We start from the raw sequence: 25,893 nt of genomic DNA, 5'->3' as shown, positions 1-25,893 counted from the left end.
TCCACAGATGGTAGTCCTGGCAGAAGAATTGCATGCAGAATAGGGAAACCTACATCCAGAGTAAGTGTCTATTCTGGTAATGACAAACTGCTGCCCTTTCCATGATGGAAGAGGTCCAATATAATCAACCTGCCACCAGGTAGCTGGCTTAGTGCCCCGAGGAGTGGTGCCTTATTGAGGGCTTAGCATTGGTCTCTGCTGTTGGCAAATTGGGCGCTCAGCAGTGGTGGTAGCCAGGTCAGCCTTGGTGAGTGGAAGTTCATGTTACTGAGCCCATGTGTCACCTCCATCCCTGCCACCATTGCCATTTTTTTTTAAGTACCCATTGGGCAATGACAGGAGTGGTTGGAGACAGGAGTGGTGTCCACAGAATGAGTCATCCTATCCACTTGATTATTAAAATCCTCATCTGCTGAGGTCATCCTTTGGTGAGAATTCATATGGAACACACATATCTTCAACAGTTTTTGACCACTCAGAGAGGTCCATTCACATACCTCTTTACCAAATTTCTTTGTCACCAATTTTCCAATTGTGCTTCTCCCAACTCCCTGACCATCCAACTAAACCATTGGCTACAGCCGATGGATCAGTATATAATCGCACATCTGGCCATTTCTCCTTCCAAGCAAAGTGCACAACCAGGTGCACTGCTCGAAGCTCTGCCCACTGGGAAGATTTCCCTTCACCACTGTCCTTTAGGGATGTCCTAGAAAGAGGCTGTAGTTTTTCAGGTGGTGCAGCTGTCCACTTTCGAGTGGTGCCTTCTACACATTAATTTTTCTACTTGGTAAGATAGAGCCTAAAATGAAATCACAAGGGTCTTTATAAGTGGAAAAGACAAGCAGATAATAAATAATAAATCTGTGTTATTTAAAGCCACCAAATTTGTGGTAATTTGCTACTGCAGCAACAGGAAACTAACACACATATTAACCACAATAATAGGACGCTTACTACCAGTAGCAATAGAACAGCTGATATTTATTGACCTCTTACCATGTGCCCACAGCATAAGAATTTCACAAAAATTATCTAATTTAAATCTTCCAAAAAATTTTTGAAGTTGGTGCTAAATTGTTAGCTCCACTTTAGAGATGTGTAAGTTGAGTCTTAGATTAAGCTGTAAGTAAGTGGGTAGTGTATAAGCATCCAGGAATTCTGAGTTCAGTAACTTCTCTCTGAACTACTTTCTATGTCCTTTCTGTCTGATTAATGATGGGTTAAGCAGAATCTTCTTTTGGTTCAATTCTGGTTATTGTAAATCGCCCTGAAAGTATGCAGAATGATTTTCTAACTTTAATATTCACTTTAGTAAAACATAATAAAGGTAATCTCATCCTTCTTTTATAAGTGAGCATCTCATAGTACTTCGAGATTATAATTCAAATCATCACTCCTTAGTAGGTAGAAATGTAGGAGGTAAATGTCAGGATTGGGTTGATTCTGCACTGATACTAACTCAGGATTGGGTTGAGTCTTAGTCTTCAAAAAATCATCCTTTTGTAGTGATGTTGTTTGCAAAGAACTTTTTCTTTTGCTTAACCTCTATGTTTTTCTTAAAATCTCTACATTTTGTAATCTTCAGTTTTCTATTTTTACATACTTATTTGCCTTCTAAATCTGATTAGTCAAATCTATGTGCTTTCTCTAAGTAGGCTCCCCACACCCAGTTTATATTGTGTACAATTGTGGACTAAAGTTATTTTTCTTGAGTTCATTTCTCATTTTCTCTATGCTTTTTAATATGTTAATATCATTAAACTCCTGTTTTTCATTTAGATACTTATCTGATGATGACAGCTATTCCTGTATAAATTGCACAAAAGTTGTTCTGAATGTATCTTGATGACTGTTCTTGCTGTACAAGGCAGAATGTAAGGTTTGTCCATGTTCACTGAATTCTTCCTCTACAGAGCTTAAGGGAACCACTGATTCCAATTTCTTAACACTCACAGAAGTAAACAATAAACAAAACAATATGGCCAGGCACTGTGCCTCATGCCTGTAATCCCAACACTTTGGGAGACTGAGGCGGGAGGATCACTTGAGGCCTGGAGTTTAAGACCAGCCTGAGCAACATGGCAAAACTCATCTCTACTAAAAATACAAAATTAGCATGGTGTGGTAGTGTACACCTGTAGTCCCAGTTACTCAGGAGGCTGAGATACAAGAATTGCTTGAACTGGGGAGGCAGAAGTTACAGTGAGCTGAGATCGCGCCACTGCACTCCAGCCTGGGTGACAGAGTGAGACTCTGTCTCAAAAAATAAATAAATAAAAACAATGAACTGCAAATGTTTTGTCTTAGAAGTTAAGGAGTGATGATAATAATTATGTATTATGTTATATATACTGTATAATAATAATCATAGTTATTATTATATCATAAGAGGGGAGTAAAAAAACCCACACTGCCTAATGTTTTCTTTTTTTTTTTTTTTTTTTTTTAGTAGAGACAGGGTTTCACCGGGTTAGCCAGGATGGTCTCGATCTCCTGACCTCGTGATCCGCCCGTCTCGGCCTCCCAAAGTGCTGGGATTACAGGCTTGAGCCACCGCACCCGGCCACATGCCTAATGTTTTCATGTCTCCAAGGCTCAAAGATACAGAGCAGTGTCTAGAACTTTTACATCATTCTTCAACCAGCATCCTACCACCACTGCAGGTTTATAAGAAAAAGAGAATTACAGAGGAGAAGGACAGGAAAAACAAAACAAAACAAAACAAAAACTTACAAATATTTGGTATTTTGACTCCAAATTTATCTATGGAAATCTAATTCTAATGAGGTGTTAATTATTGGTTCTCAAAGTGTGGTCCCTTATCAGCAACATCAGTATCACCTGGGAACTTGTTAAAAACACAAAAGCTCCAGCTCCGCATCAGACTTACTGAATCAGAAGCTCTGGGGAAGAAACTCAGAAATCAGTATTTTAACAATCCCTCTGGGTGATTCTGATGCACACTAAAGTTTGGGAAACAGTGGATTCCATGATGGGAGAGCCAGGAGGAGCCTCTGGCAAGAACTGAAGTCCTAGTTTAAGTACTTTTTATGATGCTTCCCTTTCTGTAGACTGTACTCTAGCTCTCTGTTATCCTTCCATTGGAGTGACCTACGAGGGCAGGGAAAGAACCCAAGAACAAGCCAAAAAACATAAAAACAAACACACAAAAATTTTAAAAGACGCTAATAAGAAACACGTTATAGGCAGAAGCACTTTAACTTCTTTTCACACTGAGAACTCTTTGCCCCAACACACTGGGCCTAAAAGGTGCTCAAAGTTGGGACAGTTGGAGATGTGATGCAATCAAGTAGCCATTTTAAGATATGCTCTTAAACATTAGAGAAAGAATTTAAAAATGCTGCCGATTAATTCAGATTTTCATAGAGGATAGTTTTACTCCTAAAAAAGTTATCACCTTTGAGTGAACAAACAAGGGAAAAATCACCCTCACTGGTGCCAATTTATCTTTGAGCGCTTTTGTGACTCTTCTTGCAGGTTGCACTATGCAACTATAGTGTACTCCCCAAACCCTGAGGCCAGTTCCTTGGTAATTATAGTTAGCTCAAAATTTGAAGCTAAATATTGCATAGTATTATGGTATTTATGGGAATTAGTACTTTATTTTGTTAACTAATTTGAGTATCTTTGTTCTGCCCCTTAAGATGTTCTCTGCTTTGAAAAATCGCAATCTGATGACAATTCACATATTTAAAATGCTGTTTTACGTTCCATGCATATAATAAATGACATTTTAAATTTAAATGGAGCTGTACGATATTTATTAAAAGAAAATTTGTTTCTCGCTGCCACCACTAAATAAATGTTAAACATATATTTTCAAATACCAGTGGAAAGGGAGTCACATTTTTAGCTTTTCAGAGATGTTCACATATTTCCATTTGTCTTTGTCAGGGATTCCTGTGAGCATTCCTCTTCAAAATGGAAGAGAAAGGGAACATTTCACAGCCCCCATGGTGCAACCTCTGACTATAGCCAACAGTACAATCTGTGAGTCTTTTCTTGGTACCCAAATTGTTCTATGGAAGACTTTTTCAAATTTTCAAGAAATAATATTAGCGAAGGACTTTCCCGTTTTGGCTAAAGTAATGTAATAGTTTCCCACTTGATCTCCCTTATGACACTTCCCCCTCCTCTAATCCACCCTCCTACTAGATAAGTCTCTCTCAAATTTTTAAAACCTTCATCAAATCCTTAATAATTTTTGTTAGCTGTGGGCTAAGCCATTTCGACTTCATCTCTTATTATACTGTTACATATAGGCTTTGAAAAACCCATGAGTACAGTATGTGTATTCATGGCAGATCTGGTGCTGTACCAGGAGGTACATAAAGCCACAGGATAAGCATAGTGCATCTTCTTGGAGTATCATTTTTATTCAATAACAAAAATCTAAAAATCATTTTTACATTAATACACATTCCCTTTTTTGTAATGACTTTTTTTTTTTTTTTTTTTTAACTTTTTGAGACAGTCTTGCTCTGTCACCCAGGCTGAAATGCAGTGGCGCCATCTCGGCTCACTCAGCTCACTGCAACTTCCGCCTCTCAGGTTCAAGCAATTCTTGTGCCTCAGTCACCCAAGTTGCTGGAATTACAGTCATGCGTCACCACGCCTGGCTAATTTTTTTAATTTTAGTAGAGACAGGTTTCACCATATTGCCAAGGCTGGTCTGGAATTCCTGGCCTCAGATCCGCCCACCTCAGCCTCCCAAATTGCTGGGATTACAGACATGAGCCACCGTGCCCAGCCCACAATCACTTTTAAAATAAATCAAGAGCCTTTTATACTTGTGGAAGACGTCTTTGAGCTCTGTTTTACTTCTGCAAAAATGTTTGAGAAGAATGACACTGTACAAACTCTATTCTGGCTAGCCATGCTGAACTTCGGCATTGTGTCCCCTTAAGGCTCTCTAGGCTCTGGTTCTCTTGAGTAGCCTCCACTCACCAGTATAAGTCCTTGATCTCTTCTTTATCAGGGGGATTTACCGTAACTATGCTGCCCAGGAGTGAGTGATTTGATCTAGAAAACTTGCAGCTTCCTTAAACTCTTCTAGGTAGTCAGATTCACTTGACTTTCTCAATGAGCTTGATTTGACCATCTTGGATAAGCTACCAAACTGACAGCTGCCATTGCAGGGGTGCGAATGATGCCTCCTAATTATTAAGATTCCTCCTCTGGATCATGGCTGGAAAGAATTCCTAAACAAAGTATACCAAGGTGTCTGTTTAAAAAATAGGTTTAAATATACATAAAAGAGAAGTAAGGTAAATTCCCAAATGAAGGATGAAGAGATAAGTACATTTATAGAAAACATAAACTTGCTGCCAGATATTTCTTCAAGGATTGATTAAAGGGCAAAAAACTTTTCTGAGAAAGTCACTCGCCATGCCATCTAGCTTATAACCAGGAGACAAAGCTAGAGAAGTATTGGTTAAAGAAGGATACATTAAAACAGTGAGCCCTTTACCTAGGAGGAGAGTGCTGTGCTGTGGGGGTTATTAAGAGGCTTAAAAAATTCAACTTTATGAAAGTAAATCTTATCTACAACAAATACGTCATGTTAAATATACAATTTGATGAGTTTTTCCTAAATATATACACCCAAATAATCTCTCCCACAATCAATATGTATAATATTTCCATTATCCTCCAAATTTTGTCATCTGTTTTTGTAGTAAATCTCACTCTACTACAGATCCTAGGCAACCGACGATTTGTTTTCTGACAATAAGGATTTTTCCTTATTTTTTTCTGTTCAAAAATTTCATTTAAATGGAATCATGCAGTGTGTGTTTTTTTGTGTCTGTCTTTTTTGCTTAGCATAATGTTTTTCAGCTTCATCAATGTTGTTGCCTATATTAGTATTTATTCCATTCTATCACTGAACAGTAGTCTTTTGAATAGATAAACCACAATATATTTAATAATTTACCTAGTACTAGATATTTGTGTTGTTCCCAGTTTGGGGCAATTATGAATAAAGTTTCCATAAATATTCATATACAAGTGTTTTGTGAACATATGCTTTCATTTATCTGTGTAAATATACTGGAATAGTAACATTGTGTGTCATGTGTTATAAAAAACTGTCGAAATATTTGCCAAAAATGGTGTGCGATTTTACACGTCAACTTGCAATATGTGAAAGTTATAGTTGTTCTGCATTCTTTGTAACATTTGATAGACAGAATTAATCTTTAAAATGTTAGCATTTCGGGCATGTGAATAGTATCTTTGGGTGGTTTTAATTTGCATGTCCCTGATGACTAATCATGTTGGGTAACATTTCATGTTCTTATTGCCCATTCAAATATTTTCATGTGATATGATAATCTCTTCAAATCTTTTCTCTATTTTTAAATTGAATTGACTTCTTATTTTTGAGCTGTGAGAGTTTTTAAAATATTCTGTATACAAGTCCATTATCAGACATAAGTATTGTGAATATTTTTTCACTTCCTTACTGTTATATTTTGAGGAATGGAGGTTTTAATTTTGATGAATCCCAATTTATCATTTTTTCATTGTACTTTATGAGTTCTAATAATTGTTTGCCTACCTTGTGCCTATATGTTCTTTCAAAGTTTTTATAACCTTACAATTTTAGGTGTGTGATTTATTTTGAATTAATGCTTAGAATGGCTTATTCCAGAGTCATTGTTGACAAGACTAGACTTTTCCCATTGAATTACCTTGGAACTGTTGTTGAATGGGATGCTGTTTGGATATATTTCTGAACTTTGTTTTGTTCCAATGACGAATATAAAAATCCTTATGCCATTGCCATGTTTTCTTGATAAGTCTTGCAATCAGGTGGTACAAATCCTCTTCAGTTTTTAAAGCAGGTAGCATAAATGTATTCTTCTCTTCCAAAATGTTTTGACTATTCTATGTCATTTTGATTTCCTTATAAATTATGATGCCAGCTTGTCAATTTCTTTAAAACTGTGTTTTATCTAGGAGAATTGACATCTTAACAATGTTGAGTCTCAATAATACTGATCCAATACATTGGTATGTCTTTTCATTTATTTAGTTCTCATTTAGTAAATCTCAGCAATGTTTTATGGTTTTCAGTGTAGAGATCTTGGGCATTTAAAAATTATCTATAAATATTTTCATGTTTCTGAATACTATAGGAAATAATAAAAATTTTATTTTCCAGCATATCGAGTTACAATTGCTTCTTGGATTTGTTTACTAAAACCTTGGTAAGTTCATTTAGTTTTAGTACCTGTTTTATAGTTTTCTTTCTACATACAGAACCCTGTTTTCTGAGATTAATGACAGTTTTTTCTTCCCTTTCCATTTCTTATGCTTTTATATTTTTTCTCTTCTTACTTAATTATATTTACTAGAACCACCAGTAGAATGTGGAATAAAAGTGGTGAGAACAGACTTAAATTGTGTTGTTCTCAATCTTAGGGGAAAATCATTCAGTCTTCCACTATTAAATCTGCGATAACTGCAGGCTTTTCATAGACACCCTGTGTCAAGTTGAGGGAGTTTTATTTCATTCTTAGTTTGCTATTAATAACAAATTTATGTAAATGGGTGTTAAGTATGGAGAAATACATTTGTGAAGATCATCATATTTTCCCATTTCATTTTGTTAATATGGGCAAAACATTAATTTTTAATTGTTAAGACATCTTTGAATTCTTGAAACAAATGCCACTTTGTCATGATATAGTATCTTTTTTACATATTGTGCAGTCGATTTGATGTTTTTAAAGGACACTGACTGGTTTGTAATTTTCTTTTTTTGTACTGTTCTTGTCTGGTTTTGGTATTAGAGTAATTCTAACATCATGAAAGTATTAGGGAAGTGTTTCATTCTCCTCCGTTCTCTGAAATTATTTGTATGGGATTGGTATTATATTTTTCTTCAAATTTTTGATAGACTACATGTGAAACTGCGAATTCGAAGTATCTTTATGGGAAAGATTTTAACTATTCTTTCAACTTTGTAATAGTTATGTGGCTATTCACATCTTTGATATCTTCATGTTTCAATTTTGGTAATTATATCTTTCAGGGAATTTATTTATTATGCTAACCTGGCATAAAGCTGTTCAAAATGTTCCTGTAATATTTCATGTCTGTAGAATCCATAGTGATATGCCACCTTTTGTTACTGCCATAGATCACTTGTGCTTTCCTTATTTCTTTTTGATTTATCTAATTAGAAGTTTATCAGTTTTAATGATTTTTCTAAATAGTAAACTGACTTCATTAATTTTCCATTTTTATTATTTTTTAATTTTTATTTTCTTAATTTGCTCCTTTGTAAGCTTTTTAGGATTAAAGCTTAGATAATTGATTTTAGACCTTTCTTACTTTAAATGGAAATATTTAAAGGTTTCCCTCTAAGTACTGCTTTATTTATATCCTATAACCATGAATACTTCTTTGACCCCTCGGTCATTTAGAAGAACATTGTTAATTTTCAAAGTATTTGGCAGTATTCCATGAAAATGTAAACATTGATTTTTCACTTAATTATATCATACCTAGAGAACCTGTTCTGTGTGGTTTAGTCTTTTTATTTATTGAAACTGCTTTTATGGTCCAGAAGATGATCGACCTGTCTTGGTGAATGTTACATATGTATTTGAACTATTGTTGGGAAAAGATATTCTGTGAATGCCAATTAGGTCACATTACTTAAAAGTGTGATTCAGTTCTTCTTTGTATTTAATGATTTTTAAAATGTACTATTTCTAACAATTACTGAGAGAAAAAGTGTTTAAATATCCATTCAGAAATGGTACAAATTATGTCCTCTTGCTAAACTGCCTACCCCTTTTATTGTTCTGGAATTTCTCTTTTTATTCCTGATAAATTTTTTCGTTCTAAAATCTTTCTTTTAGCTAGGAGCAGTGACTCATGCCTGCAATCCCTGCACTTTGGGAGGCCGAGGCACGTGAGGTCAGGAGTTCGAGACCAGCCTGGCCAATATGACAAAACCTGTATCTACTAAAAATACAAAAATTAGCTAGGCATGGTGGTGCATGCCTGTAATGTCAGCTATTTGGGAGGCTGAGCCATGAGAATCAATTGAACCTGGGAGACAGAAGTTGCAGTGAGCTGAGATCACGCCACCACACTCTAGCCTGGGCAACAAAGTGAGACTTTGTTTCAAAAACAATGAACAACTTTCTTTGTCTGACATTAATACAACCACTCTTGATTTCTTGTGATTAGTGTTGTTGTGGGATATCTTTGTTCACCCTTTTACTTTTAATCTATGTATATCTTTGTATTTAAAAAGCATGTCTTGTAGACAGGCAAATATTTTGGTCTTGCTTTTGACCAAGTCTAATAATTCATACCTTTTAATTGGTGCATTTGGTCTACTTATATTTAGTGTCAAGTTTGATATAGCTGAGTTTAAGTGTACAATAATATTTATTTTCTGTTTGTACCATTGCTTTTTGTTGTTGCTCCTTTGTCTCTAATTTCCTGCCTTTTTTGAATTGAGTAGTTTTTGTATTTATTTTATATTCATTATTGAACTATGTTACAGACCTTGATTTCATTTTTAAAAATTAATTGTTTTTGGATTTACAGTTATCTTCTTTATCTTATTAGAAGCTATCTCAAAATAATACTTTACATATATTGTAAGAACCTTAAGAAAGCTTACATCTAATTTCATCTTCCATCCTTTATGTAATTGTCAACCTTTTATTTCTACATATATTATAGTCCTGTAATAGTTTACTATTTGTTCATTATTTATCTTTTAAATAAATTAAGACGTGAATAAAATGTCATTTATATTCACATATATAATTAACATTTCTGAAGCTCTTCATGCTTTATGCAGATCAAAGTTTCAATTTGAAATCATTATTTTTTCTTTCCAAATAACTTTTTTGCATTCCTTGAAGTGCATATTTGCTGGTGACACGTATTTCAGCTTTTATTTGCCTGAAAATGACTTTTTTCTTAATATTCATTTTGCTCATTTTTAAATTCTACAATAACAATTTTTTGTTTGTTTGTTTTGATGGCACTTTGAAGATGTTCTATTTTCTTCTGGCTAGCATTATTTTTTTAACAAGTCCCTAGTCATTCTTGTCTTTTTTCATGTGCATGGATTATGTATTTTTTTTTTTCTGTAATTGCTTTTAAGTTTTGCTCTTTTTTATTATGCCATACTACCTTGATGTAGTTTACTTCATACTTCATTTTTTTCTTGCTTTTGAATGACTGAATTTCTTGGATATGCTGGTTTATCATTTTCTTAAAGTATGGAAAGTCTCTGGATAATATTCCTTCACATATATTTTCCTACTGATGTCACTTTCATCATTTCAAGTACACATATGTTAGATCGTTTAAAATTGTCCCAAAGGTCACCATGGATTTATTTATTTCCCTTTTAGTTATTTCCTTTCTGTGCTTCAGTTTGGATATTTTCTATTGCTGTGTGGTCATATGTACTTGTTTTTAGCCTTGTCGAATCTCCTATTAAGTTTATTCCATGAATTTTTCATTTCTATCTAGGGTATTCTTTCTTAGTTTAGCTTTACTTCTGAGGTGCAAATCTTCTGAAGTCTCTACTGTGCTGTGAAGAGGTTTCTCCATTCTGGCTGATTGATACTTGAGTGCCTTCCAGTTCAGTTTGATCTCCGGGAATTGTTCATTTTATAGCTCTCTATTGGCTCTTTGCTTGGCCTTTGAAGTCCAATCCTACGTTTGACAGCTTAGTATTTAGAAACAGATTCTAGGACCTCTCCCCAAACACCATGAAAGTTTCTGGAAGTCTCCCTCTCTGTATCTTATTCCTCTCTGTATCTTGCCTGGCAAATTCTGGTGGTCTCAGCAAATCCAAACCTTGATCTCTGCCTAGTGAGATCAGTGAGATCCCCAGGCTGTGCTCAGTTTCCCTACCATGTGCTGCGGACCATTATGTTTCTTCGGTCCAAAACCCAGGAAGATTGAAAAGCCTATCTCACATATTTTCCTTCTCTCAGAGATCATAGCATTCTCTCAGAGATCATAGCATCAATTCCCTAGAGCAGTTGTTTTATATATTTTTATACTCCTCTCTTCCCACCAGTGTTCTGGCTCTTACAGAGGGAGGGCAAGACCAACTTACTGATTTTAATATGGCAGAAGCTTTGTGAGCAATTTTAATCGATCTTTTTTCTGAAATTGAATAATTTCCTAGTTAAAAAATAATATGTACGTATGTATGAAAGGACATACAGTGATAACTCACAAGACTTCTTTTAATGTCTGAAAGTGACATAAATACTATGTAAAGGGAGAACTTATAAAATGTGTTTGGTAACAAACAGGAGAAGAAAATCATTTTATATTTGCATCTCTTCAAGTTGAGACTGTTTAGTAGACTGATCATTTAATTGAAGATTTTTTTAGAAATACCTTTTTTCTTTGTGTTTGTAAAGGAAAACAATAGGAATGGAAATAAAAGTAGACTGGCCACTCATGTTTTTTAAATTTGGGGAAGATTGATACCCAGATTTCTGATTTATATTAGAGGAAACAACTTTTTTTTACATTCTGATTTGATTCCCTGATAGGTTGGATGTACATTTTGTTTCAATATTTACATCATTTCTGTCATGTTTTGTAATGTCTGATTGGATATCTGATATCATTTTGATGCTCTTTTAACCTCTTTATACTTTGAATCTCACAGAGTTATTATTTCTAGGAATTGGTAGGGGGGATCAATAAAACCACTGAGAATTTAGAATGTTGCTTTTCTATGGACTGTTCCTCCAGGGACAAGGAAATCAATCAAAATATAAAAAAAATTCCTTACCACATTTATCTGTAAACAGAATGTGCTGAATTGGAATAAATCTTGGGATAATTTAACTGAAACATTGTGATTCTGGCCTCTGAACTTTTGTCTATGAATTCTTTCTCTCACTCTTTGCAGATTTTAATTACTATCTAGAGCCCAGCTAAGCTTTCATTTCATCTTGTAAGACTTTCCTGATCACATCAGTGCACATTGATTCTTTCCTCCTAAATTCTTAAAGCATTTATGACTTGTATAGAATTGACCATATATTAACTTGTTACATATTCTGTATATTACTTTATATAGTGTTTTTGTTCCATCTTCATGTGTATGAAGGTAATTACTATTCTTTTTTTATCTCATTCACTGAATAATTTATTAGGCATCTACTCTGTACCAAGCCCTGTGCTAAGAGATAATATATAATGGCAAAGTAAACAGATATGGTAGCTGCCCTTATGCAGCTTAGAGAGGCAGAACTATGCTTCAAGCAGAATAAATGAAAATGTATAATAATGTTATCAGTTATTTGATAGAAAGGAACTGGGCTTTATAAAAGAAGAATATTAAGTGACACCTGGTTAATTTTAGGTGGTTCGAGAAAGTCTCTTTGTCAAACGGATAGTTGAGATATGAAGTCTAAGAGGTAGAAGAGTATTTAAAAATAGAAAGACCTATGTCTTCAAGAGTATAAGGCAAAGGTAAAGATGTATCAGAATAGAAGCTCTCAAACTTCACTGTTAATCAAAATCATTTGTGCACTTATTAAAAATGCAGATTTCCGGCCCTCAACCTCAGAGATTCTGAGTCAGATTTTCTGCATTTTGATAAGTAACCCAAGTGATTCTTTCTGATGTAAGCAGCTGTAGCTCCTGTTTGTGAAATACAAGTCTAAGCAATCAATTTTCTTTTCTTTTTTTTAAAAAAAGTTATTGGAGAAATGAAGCTGAGCAACCACAGAAGGAACAAGCGGGAATATAGATGACTCAATGGAATAAAAGGTGTAATACCCTTTTGAACCTATAAGAATTTGTTGTACAATAGAATATGGATGAAGGCCTGAGATACTAAAATTTTAGCTATTAAACTCTAAATTACAAAAGTCTCAACTTGGTTTCTCAACATCAAGGAAAACGTAACACGAGTTACCTTTGAAGACATTTACTATGCCTCATAGAACTTCTCATCCTACACAGTATTTTGTAGAGTGCTTGTCACAGAATTGGTGATTTATAAATATTGAATGCATGAATGAATACATTAATGAATATTTTATGAATGCCTCTTATCTTGCTTTAATATTTCCCAGCACTCTTATCACCTTCTACCACACAGTTGGAGGAGAGTGAGGATCTCGATAGCTCTAATGACTGGTATATTACCTCTTGAAATAATTTGAATAAAATAATGTCTGGAAGAGAGCAAAGATTAATGCAAAGAAAATTGTCTCTATATTTTCATAGCATTTCATAAATATTTCTATTATGCACATATATAAAAGTAACCAAAATATAGTCTAATGTATGTTATTTCTTTCTAACTGAACTGTCAGCTCCCCAAGGGCAGGAACTATGCCTGATTTATCTTTAATATGTGTAGAGTCATCCATGATGTCTTTTTTGGTTAGTGATTGAAGAAATTTATGTTTAATTGAGTTTAATTACAATGTAATATTGTAAGTATTTTGGCACTTGGATTGGAACAATTTTTGAGATGAAGAACCTTCTTAATACTTCTCAGTTCTTACAGTTATACTATTTTTTTTTCTTCCTATTTACAATGGAATAGAAAGGCACAAAAGTTGACTGCACAACAAGTATTTATGAGAGAGGAGAGTGCTCCCCAATTCTGGACTTAGGATTTGGGATAGGAACAGAGTTATATGACAGATGCTGGGGTGCCACATTGGAGTGACCTTGAAACTAAGTTAGCATCTCAGATAAACTCAAGCTGGAGATTTGCTAAGTTCTCAACAACTTGGGGCCAACAGAAGAGAATGAGCCAGTTTTAAACGACAGTAACTAGTGGATTAAAGGTCTGAGGAAAACGCAGGAGTTGATAAAGAATGATTTTAGAATTGGGAGCTGGGTTGTCCAAGTTATAACATCAGGAATGATTTCAGAGTTGAGCCAACTGAATCCAGAGTTCTAATCTGGTGATAATGGCAACAGAAATATAGTTAGAGGTATACGTTGGTGTTCAATTTGTAACTCAAGCAGTTGGCGTTTGACCAATGGTGATTGGCCCACATGTGAATATTGGAGATTGAATTACACCGGAAGGCATGAGTAACAGAATGCAGCTCAGGTGAAGATAGCTTTTTAGGAAGGAGGCCATAAACTGTGGTTTTTATCAGGACCTCAGGCTAGAGGAGGATTGGGGCACTAGAAAACTGGCCAAACCGAGAAATTATAGAAATTATAAATTATGGAAATTATAGAAATTATACCAAATCAGTGTCCAGCAGAAAACTTCTGGTTAATCTTCCTTTCCTGATTTATTGATATGAGAGTCTCCTTATATATGTGGATGGCTACAGAGTACATCTACACAATTCACTTAAAATGCACTGGATTTGATCATTGTATTAGACTGGCCTTGCTTATTTTGAAGCCAAGCAGTAGGCAGAAGCAATATTAACTTGCTTGGTTAAGAAATGCATTGCCTTGGCAACGTTGGTATTATTTTACAGAAAAGCTGCTTTTGATACCACTAAATCTTGTTTATGAAGAGCATTTTCAGTTTCTCTTTAAGAACAGCTTAAACGGACAATTTTGTGTCAGTTGGTGCCTGGCTCTTCATCAGCTTCTTTTTAAATTTAATTTTCCTGTTTCCTTTCCTTGCTCCACTGAGCTCTTCCCTAATTATCAGATTACAGTGTTCAGCATGATTCCTGGAATTGTTCATTTTTGTCAACCAGAAAGAAAACAGACCATTGATATATGTAAGACTGTACCTTTGCATTTAATGATTCTCCAATTAGTGTCCCAGTCAATCTCAGGAACTGCATCTGAAATAATCAGTGAGCAAACTTTTCTTCTTTGCTGCTCTCTAATCACTCTTCCACTACTGGCTTAATTCGTGAATTGTAAAGCAGGATTTTGCTGAAATAGTCTTATAACCTCATGTAAATATCAGATCATTATGGTTAGCTTCCTTATTTGGTGAGTTTGTTCCACTTTCTTTTTGTGTAGATTTCAGGGTGCACGTGTCCTGCTCTTTGTCCCCGGGTCTGGCAAACTTAATTTCATTAATTAGATAAGTAGACATCAGACTGCTGAGAAGGCTTGAAAGTACTTTGGCTAAAACCCAAAGCAGTATGTCAGGGCTGGGTCATAGATGTGCAGTCTATGTAGCCAAAAAGGACTTGTGATCAGAAGCGCCCTGAAATTGATTTAATACTCCTTGTGATTTTGACATTCTTAACAGTTTTATCTTTGAATTTGTATTTTGTAAGATAAGTTTGATGGGACAGTGGAGTATATGTGTAGGCAGAGGAGATAAGCACAAAATATATGCTTACCTTTCTGGCTACTGTATTTGCATGCAGTGTTTATGGTGTCCCACGAGCACAGAATTCTCGTGGGCCCACAATGTGTGGCTGTTCAGTGAGTACAAGGTAAGCACATTATACCTATGACTGAGCAAGCAGGTGTACTGAGAACCCTGAGACGCCAAGCTTTCTGTTCAAGCCAGAATTTGCTTTAAATGTAAAAAGAAGGAAATGGTGCTCTAGGACACATGAATGAGGAAGGAACCCTATCATTTCCTTACTTACTCTAGTTACTTCCCTGTATTGGATAACCACGCAGCCTGAAAATGACACAGAAGGAATGGGAAATGGGGCAGCCTATAGTTTCCCTATCACTCTGTCTCTACTCCATAGTAAGCTAAAAGTAGAGTGTTGGTAGAATGTGCACATATCAAGAAGTGAAATAAAAACAGCTGAATTAATTCTGTGCAGTATTTCCACTGTTTTGCTAAGAACAACATGCCCGTGCATGTACTAGCTATGGTAATTTTGGTGATTCTGCATATGAGTTTGAATGCTCATATATTTGTATTTGAAATAGGGATTATACAATATAAAGAGGAATGGTAAAATTCATGCTAATAATTGAAAACCTATTTTTTTAAAAATTTGAATGCCATTTGACAGTAAGCAAAACACCAGGACAAACCAAGAGAAAGACAAGGAAGAAAAGAAAAAGCTTTATACTTTAGCATCATTAACGGCACTTTTCTTCTACTTTTGAACAAGAAGACCCGCAATTTCATTTTATTCTGGGTCCTGAAAATGTTGTAGCCTGCCCTGCAGAATGTTTTCAGGATCAATTCAATTTTCTCTTTAATTCATCATGGATTCTCTAAAAGTGTTTGCAGCCCTGGAAAGAGGCTGAGTGAGAAGATTCTCTGTGTGAGCCCTCACAGTGCCAGGCCACTTCGTGTAGGCTGGCTTCTCCCATCCTTGGGGAGGGCGGTCTTTGCAGAAAATCCCCTTCCACAGATGCAGGCTTCACAATAAGGTAGACTTTGCTACGTGAGGAGCTACACAGGTCTTTTTAAATTTTCTCCCCCATGACTTTTCTTCATCCACAATTAATGGAGGTCCCATGGTGTCTTGGTTTCCAGAGCCTTTAGAGTACAAAATAAAGGGGCTCTTTGCTAGTTTCAAATGATGCATCAGTTCTAGGTTATCAGCAGCTAAAAATACATGGCTAGAGTGTTACAGTTACAGATACTGACACAGCATAGCTTTTAGATGTCAAGGCACTGAGCCTACAGTAGCATCATTGTGTGTGTGGTAGGGGGTGGAGAGAGACTATTTTAGTAGTGGCAGAAGATCGTGGGTGGTATATCTTTTTTTTCCTCCCCATTTCTCTACAACAAGACTACCCCAAATAATGAGAAACTTCTGAAGATGATTTTCTTCATTGAAAGCCATAAAGCTAATTTTTTAAATGTTGATTTCTTCTAATTATTAAAATGGATAGGCTACTTGGAAAACACAGGAAAAAGTATGAAGATGAAAGAAAAATATGCCTTTATAATTATCTCTTTACCATTCCCTCATATTTCACATACATATAAAATATATATATTTGTGTGGGTGTATATCTGTTATACATAATACGCATATATATAATATCTACACACCCACGTAAGCATACATATATAATAAATGTATCGCCTGTTTTCAAATATGTATTTCAAAAATATGTAGTCTCTTTTCACATATATATTTCCTGCATGTGTTTATACACAGGAATATATACAGATATACATTTCCTATTTTTTCTCCCACAAAAACTGGATTTGTACTTTTTATGTAGTTTCATCACCTTCCTTTTCCCTTATTGTGTGAGAATGTCACCAACATGCCTCTAAAAACATCATTTTGTAGGTAGCATCAGAATAGCACTTGTATGGATATGCTGTAATTTACAAATCAGTCTCTTAGAGTTGTACATGTGGGTAATTTACAAATTAGTCTTCTACAGTTGCATATGTATCTTGTCTGCAACTACTTATAAAAATATTTAGAAAATATTATAGAAACTAGTGACTTCTATAATATTTATTGGATTACATGATGACCAATCTGGTATTTTCTGCAGTTTTAAGATTTAGATTATAGTTTAGTCAATTCAATCGTGTGGTTACTGAGAATTTAAAATGAGTAAAAATAGAATAGATCAAACCATCAATTTGATTTCCCTGAATAGAAACAGCTTCAATCATCACAAGATTAATCAGTAAGGTGTTAACATAAACCAATAAAGCAGAGAGACTTTAGATTAAGAATTTTATATCATTTAAAGATTCAGCCCATTATCCTTTCCATGCAAGTGCCCTCAGGCTTTCAAATTAATTGTGTGTGGTTTAAGAAGATTTAAGATGAGGGCGATACACTCAGCAGAGAGTGAACTTGACCATGGCTATCTCACTTTAATTAATCTCTTTATTCTCTATCTTTCAGTTCACTCAACACCTGAATTTAAAAAAAAAAAGTAAGATCAAGTTCTTTTGAGTTGAGGAAACAATTGAATTACAAAGTAATCTTATACAGGGAAGATCAAGGACTGTAAAACTTAGAATCCCTTAACAAGTGGACCTGAATTGAAAGTTATTTTACACCTGGTTTTTCATGCTTCAGTGGCCGACTTTTCTTCCAGGTTCCCTGGATCGTGCCCTTAACCCCTTGGGATTTGTGAACATAAAGCTTTCTCCCTTTGACTTACAGCCTAGGCTAGCATTCTAAAAATGATCAGGTTCAAAGAGCTACTCCTTTTTTAAACTCTATAAGAATTTAAGGCTACTTTAGGAACCAAAATCCTCTCGGGCTGACTGAAAAGGGTTCTTTTTCCATAGCAACCCTTACATTGCATATTAGAAACTCGGTTAGGTTATGAATGCCCACACAGTTTTGTGTGGGTATTCATTCATTTATGCTAAGAATATTTATTGACCACTTATATGTGCCTGGCCCTGTGCTAGGGGAATAAAAACAACAGTCTCTTTCCTTTGAGAGGTCACCTTCCAGGGAGAAACAGACATTGATCATATGATCGAAGTAAAACTACAAGTGTGAAGTATTCCCAAAAGAGAAGTGGTTGGTGCCATAAAGGTGTATAATAGAGGGTTAATAGTTACTGAGTGAAACTGGAAAATCAGTAGCGATGTATGGGAAGAAGCAAGGGAAGACAGAGCATTTCCAGACAGAGAACGGCACTGGCAAAGGCTGTGAGGGGAAGCAGTATAGCTGGTAAGAGTGTGTGACCCAGTCAGATTCCCATTTGTACAAGATTGCACTGACTGCAGTGAGCAAAGTGGAGGGGCTTCTAGGTTCCAAAACTGGAGGCTGCTTTGAGTTGGTACAGTCCCTGCTATAAAGAAACCCCAGAGGTGGCGCAAAGTAATCATATCAAAATGCTGTTAAGTCCATCCATTAATACACTGTATTATTTACAGCCCATTTTACTTAAAGTATGAAAACAGAATTAAAAAAAAAAAAAGACGATTGTAACATTAAGGATCCTATGAGACAGACCGCATTTGACAGAGACATAACTTAGGAAGTCTGGTAAGGAAAGAAAACATAGCAACTTCAAAAATATTCCACTCAGCACACAATGTGTCAGACTAGGATGGTGGTGGTGAAAAATATTTGAGGGAGGCACTGCTCTATGTACTGTGAAAGTTGAATATACCAGGATGAAATCACTTTTGTGAGATTCAGACAAAATAGGGTCAGGAAGGCACGAAGAGAGAAGGCTCATGCATATCTGAGATGAGAGCTGTTTCCGAGGACTTGTAAAATATTCCTCAAGAAACCCTTTCACGTCCTTCACACATCCTCTGCTTTGATGAAATTTACCACTAGACATTCTTTAGCACTGCAGTAATTTGGATAAGACGTGTATGGAAGAACACTTGCCCAGTAATGGCGTCGGGATTATGATAACTTTTTCCTAATTCTTGAGTAAACCCAACATATTGAGAATTAATTTTTTTCTAGTGTCTCAGGTTGATAGCACTAAAGATGTAGTGAGTGATGAAGGACAGAGGAACTCAGAGTCAGGAGACGGAGACATATAATCAGGTTTTTTTTTTTTTTTTTTTGAGACTGCGTTTCACTCTTGTTCCCTAGGCTGGAGTGCAATGGCACAATCTCAGCTCACCGCAACCTCTGCCTCCTGGGTTCAAGCAATTCTCCTGCCTCAGCCTCCCAAGTAGCTGGGCTTACAGGCATGCGCCACCACTCCTGGCTAATTTTGTATTTTTAGTAGAGACAGGGTTTCTCCACGTTGGTCAGGCTGGTCTCGAACTCCTGACCTCAGGTGATCCCCCCCACCTCGGCCTCACAAAGTGCTGGGATTATAGGCATGAGCCACTGTGCCCGCCAATCAAGCCTTTATAGTACAAAGTGACATGCCTTAAGATAAGTGAGTACACAGAGCAAAGGACACGCAGGGCAGAGCATCCAGCTGGGTGGGCCATTGGCATGGTTTCATGGACAGATGATTCTGAATCTGAGTGTTGAAGTGGGACTGAGAATTCACCAGGTGAATGTGGGGAGGAAAAACCAAAGAGGCAAAGAAACAGATAAGTAAAGGCAGTATGGCATGCTAAGGAGATTGCTAAGGAATAGAGAGCAATGTTTTTCCAAAATGGTTAGGGATTGCATTTTCCCTGCTCTATAAGAAAATGAGAAAAATGAGAATGAGGAAGAGCACACACACATTTTCAAAGACACAGATTTTCTCAGGTGTTGGTAATAGTGAACAGAAGCTCTGCCCTTCTGAAGCTGTCATTCTAATGGGGGAAGGCAACTAGTAAATAAGAGAGTGATGAGTGTTTTCAAATAGTGAGAAGGGCTTTGAAGAGAAATAAAACTGTGTAAAAGAAAGTGACTGGAGGTGATATTTTAGATACTGTGGTAGGCATTCCTGCTGAGGTGACATTTAGATGGAGACCTGAATTAAGTGAAAAAATGAGTCATGCCATGATACAGACAATTATCTGTTGCTAGTCCAGGGAACAGCAAGGGCAGAAGTTCAGAGGTAGGAACATGTGTGACATATTTAAAGATAAAGAAGAACAGAAGTAGTGGAGTAAAGAACTGAGAAATAGAGGGATAAGGTCTGAGTTCGAAGAGAGAACTCAAGACCAGGTTACAGAGGTTGCATTTCTGCCTCACATTTTCTTGTGAGGAGTCAAAACAAGGAATTGGGTTTTATTCTGTATTGGAACGTAGCTCATTCTAGCTCTTTGTTTCCCTGAATGTATTCTTTGGATACATTCTTTGGACCTGAGATGAGATGTTCTTTTAAAAAATAGTGCTTTAGCCCAGGAGTTCGAGGCTGCAGTGAGCCATGATTGCACCACTGCACTCCAGCCTGAGCGACAGAGTGAGACCCTGTCTCGACAAAGGAAAAAAAATAGCTTTATGGAAAAATAAATTATAAAGCTCAGTGCACAATATCCCCTTGTGGCATATTCAGTATTTGTCTTAGCATAGTTCTTCCCAATAGAAAAGTTGAGACAAAGAATTAGGTGCCAATTATGTTGAGGAGTGAGCCCAAGGAGCAGGAATGAAGAATTGAATAATAGGAAACAAGGAATGTTAAACAGCGGTGCTTTATTGAATTAATAGTCAAAAAATGGTATCTAGAACTGTGCAAAACCAAAGTTGGGATATGACCAATGGAGAAGGTTATCCCTTTAGAGTTGGACATTATTCTCCAGTTAATTTGATTGTTTTTTGGTAAGATCGTTCTTAGGATCTTAACTGCCCAGTGTTTGCTCCAAGGATGGTAATGCAGTAGGTTGGCAAGTCACTGACGTGAGGCCAGAGATTTTGTGTGAATGTCCTGGGCAGCTACTAGTAATTAAGGAGAAACCAAATACACCTAAACAGCAAAAGAAAATTCTTTAAAAATCTTCAAAACAAGTAAATAGTATAAGATGCAATAGAAATAAAGCAATTAGTTTTTTTATGGATAACCATTTTTATGAGTAATAGTGGCAAACATCAAGACATAATCTAATTAGTTTAAATCTAAAAATGCTTTTTCATTCTACATTTTCTGTTATATAATGAGATTTTTTCCAAGAAAGTTTACAGGAGTTTGATTGTTCTCCAGAGCCTAATATCTGTTAAACAGCTCCCCACTTTAAATTTGGTTATATTCTCTATGGAGTAGTAATATGCCACTATTGACCTCTATTTTAATAGAAGGAGGATTTTATTAATACCTTTTCTTAACTGCTGTTCTAATTAAATGTACAAGTCAAAAGAGCTGATTTACACTACCTGGATTTCATAAAGGAGAGAAACGAAGCAGTCATGAAGTAAAAAGCTTTATCTAAATACAAAGTAAGATGCTTAACAACGCATATGAAAAGTGAAATTCCCACAGGGGAATATCCAGTTATAATTCTGGTTCCAAGCAATTCCACTGGCAGAATGTAAAGTTGTATTTTCTATCATCAGGAGGTTCAGCTGAAAAGAGAGTTTAACAAAATGAGAAGTGTTTGAGTGAAGGCCAGGTGACAAGAAGTGCAACTTGTATTTTATAGGGACTGTATTCAAACGTTCCAACATGCTTTAAAAGTTTTAGATTCTTCTCTTTGTCTCACAAATAAGTAATGGGAGAAAGATTGGTTATTCTTACTTATTTTTATATTGTCTTATTTGGAATAGTATCTAAAGCAGATTTTTTCTTCTTTTTTTTTTCACCCTGAAAGTCAGCTTGTGACACCAATCAAATAAACCTAAAATTTTCCAAATCTCAACTTCATTTTGTATTTTCTAGCAACATCTGTGAAAGAAAGCTATGAATATAAGGAAGATACAGAAATATGGTCTATGATTACTCAGTGAAGGTGAACATACAGGTTTTATTTTAAAGGAACTTCCGATAGTATTTATTTAAGAAGTTACTATATACAATTTCCCTTCATCTGCCTCCTCAGAGCAGATACATTTATAACAATTCAAGCTTCTTTGATACCACATCCTCATCTGATAATCTGTGAAGGAGTCTTCAATTAGTCTTCTCTCTGAGATGGCAATCTCCCGTGGAATTTTCATTAAAAATATCACATGGAAAACTCATTTGAATTAATTCATGTAGGTGTTCCACTACTTGCTGGGGATGACTAAAATGTGATGCAAACATGACTTCTCCTTATGAACTGTGCAAGAAAGATCAGTAAGGGAGAAAGATAAGCAGCAAAGTTAAAGATAAACCGGAATGTGCTAAACACTGTAACCGATACACTCGTAGTTGGAAGGAGTTGTAAGGAAGAGAGTTGAATCAGTTAAGCGTCATGAAGGAAAGGACATTTGAATGGGTCTGAAAAAGGTTTGGATGGGGAAAGGTCAATTCAGGTAGCATAATCAGAGCAAAGGCAGAGACGTTGGAAGGTGTAGACTGTCTCTAGAGAAGGGAAAATCTGGATTGTCTGGTTTTGACGAGAAGACATGGGAAATAAAACTGAAGAGATTGGCTGTGATCAGATCTCAGATGTGTTGGAATGAGGCTAGGATGACTTGAATGTGATGAGAGTACAAGCAGATTTTTCTTCAAGGGAATGGCATGATGAAAGCCATGCTAGAGGAAGGTTAATGTGAAACTTGGACTAGGAATATGTATACTAACACAGGGGAAAGGTTATAGCAGCAAGAACAGTTAGAAAACAAGTGTAGTTTCAGGTGACAGTAATGAGAACTTCAGGCTGGCGACAATGGCAATGTGAATGATACCACCTGTATCTATTAAATTAGTATAGCTTTACAGGCCTGATAAACTCATTGTAGAGAGGGAATTGTGAACATAAAAAGGATTCTTTTACTTTAGAGAATGAAAACTTAAAGAGATTTAACTTTTTTTAGATGTCTTCCTCACTCTCTTTTTAGATAATCAAAAAAGTTCTCATTTTCTTATATGCTATTTATATCAGAAATACAACCCCAATGTGTCTTCAATTCAAAGTAAAAGTGTTATAGCTCATGACAAAAATGTAGTCCTTCTACTATTTATATGAATTTCTATATTTCTATGCAGGAAGCTTGAAGTACTCTTGTTATCACATCTTGTCTGCAAAATAAGTCTCGGTTTTGTTCTCTCCTAGGATCGATTATAGTATTTGAGGTGTATTTTACCCAGTACCACTCAGTGAAAATTATATGCTATTGGGCGTCCAAGTGCAGCAATTTAAGTGACATTGATTGACTTGCTACAGGTTACTATGAAGAAAAGACTTCACCTAACTCAATTGTTCTGCTAATATTAATTTAAATGCTAATACTTACAATGTTCACAAGTTAAGAATAAGTGAACCATTCTAAGATTTCATTATATTACCCAACTTATGGATTATAAAAGATGACTGATGCCATCCCTTTTTATTTAAATATTTATATGTAGATAATCATTGAACTAAATCTATATCTGCTGTTACATTGTGACGGAATCAACATTCCTTAGAGGTTTCTATTAAAAAACTGTAAGTGGACTGTTAAACTTTGTAACCATCACATCAATGTAATTCAATCATCAAACATGAGCAAATAGAAAATTAAATTTGATGCTCAACATATTGGGATTCCTAACGTCATACATCTCATGACCATAGACTTTCTAAAATGAATTAATGTTATATATTGAAATGTAATACAAGACATAAACCCATTTATGTATTCTCTTTTAACTTTATTATATGGAGGTAGGAATTATCTCATTTTGCCTCTAACTGGTAACTAATTTATTTTACTATGATAGAAAGTAATTATTGAATACATAATGTGTGTATAGTGTACACACACATACACACACACATCGTCATGCCTCATTTTATTGCACTTCACTTTATTGAGCATTGTCATTTTTACAAATTGAAGGTTTGTGGCAATGCTGTGTCAAGTAAGTCTATTGGCACCACTTTTTCCAACAGCATTTGCTCACTTTATGTCTCTGTGTCACATTTTGGTAATTCTCACAATATTTCAGACTTTTTAATTATTATATCTGTTTTGGTGATCTGTGATCAGTAATCTTTGATGTAACTATTATAATTGTTTTGGGACACCATAAACTATGCCCATATAAGACGGTGAGATTGATCAATGTTGTATATGTTCTGACTGCTCCACTCACCAACTGTTGGCCTATCTCTCTCATTCTCCTCAGGCCTCCCTATTTTCTGAGATACGACAATATTGAAATTAAGCCAATTAATAGCCCAACAATAGCCCCTAAGTGTTCAAGTGAAAGAAAGTTACACATCTCTCACTTTATTTTTTTGAGACAGGGTCTCTGTCACCCAGGCTGGAGTCCAATGACATGAAAATGGCTCACTGTAGTCTTGATTTCCTGGGCTTAAGTGATTCTCCCACCTCAGTCTCCCATGTAGTTGGGACCACAGGTATGCACCACTATGCCTGGCTACTTAAAGCAATTTTTTCTTTCTTTTTTTTTTTTTTTTCGTAGAAATGAGGTCTCACCATCTTGCCTAGGCTAGTCTTGAACTCTTGGACTCAAGTGATTCTCCTGCCTTGTCCTCCCAAAGTGTTGGGATTATAGTCATGAGTCATTGAACATAGCCTGTCTCTCACTGTAAATCAAAAGCTATATATAATTAAGGAAGGCACGTCAAAAGCCAAGATAGGCTGAAAGCTAGGCCTCTTGCACCCAATAGCCAAATTGTAAATGCAAAGAAAAAGTTCTCAAAGGAAATTAAAAGTGCTTCTCCAGGGAACACGTGAGTGATAAGAAAACAAAAGAGACTTATTGACGATATGGAGATAGTTTTAGAGGTCTGTATAGACCACATTTATTTAAGCCAAAGCTGAACCTAGAACAAGGTCCTAACTCTCTCCAATTTTATAAAACCTGAGAAAAGTGAGAAAGCTTCAGAAGAAAAGTTTGAAAGTAGTGGAAGCTGGTTTATGAGGTTTAAGGAAAGTAGCTAACTCCATATGTTTCACAAAAGTTCAACGTGAAACAGGAAGTTATCAAGAAGAATTAGCTAAGATCATTCAGGAAGGTGACTACAGCAAACAATAGATTTTTGATATAGACAAAACAGCCTTCTGTTGGAAGAAGATGGCCTCTAGGACTTTCATAGCTAGAGAAGAGAAGTCAATGCCTGGCTTCAAAACTTCAAAGGACAAGCTGACTCTCTTGTTAGAGACGAATGTAGCTGGTGACCTTAGGTTGATGCCAATGCAAATTTACCATTCAAAAAAATCCTAGGGCCCTTATAAATTATGCTAAATCTACTCTGCCTGTGTCTGATAAATGAAATAACAAAGCCTCAATGACAACGCGTCTGTTTACAGAATGGTTTACTGACTATTTTAAGCCTAGTTTTGAGAACTACTGCTCAAAATAAAAGATTTTATTCAAAATATTACTGCTTATTGACAATGCACCTGCTTACCTAAGAACTGTAATAGAGATGTACATGATAGTAATGTTCTTTTTATGCCTGCTGACACAGCGTTTATTCTGCAGTCCATGGATCAAAGAGTAATTTTGACATTCAAGTGTTAAGTAATACATCAAGTG

This window comes from Mandrillus leucophaeus, unplaced genomic scaffold, assembly GCF_000951045.1.
Source record: "Mandrillus leucophaeus isolate KB7577 unplaced genomic scaffold, Mleu.le_1.0 Scaffold588, whole genome shotgun sequence".
NCBI lineage: Eukaryota > Metazoa > Chordata > Mammalia > Primates > Cercopithecidae > Mandrillus > Mandrillus leucophaeus.
Note: the sequence above shows the minus strand (reverse complement) of the source record.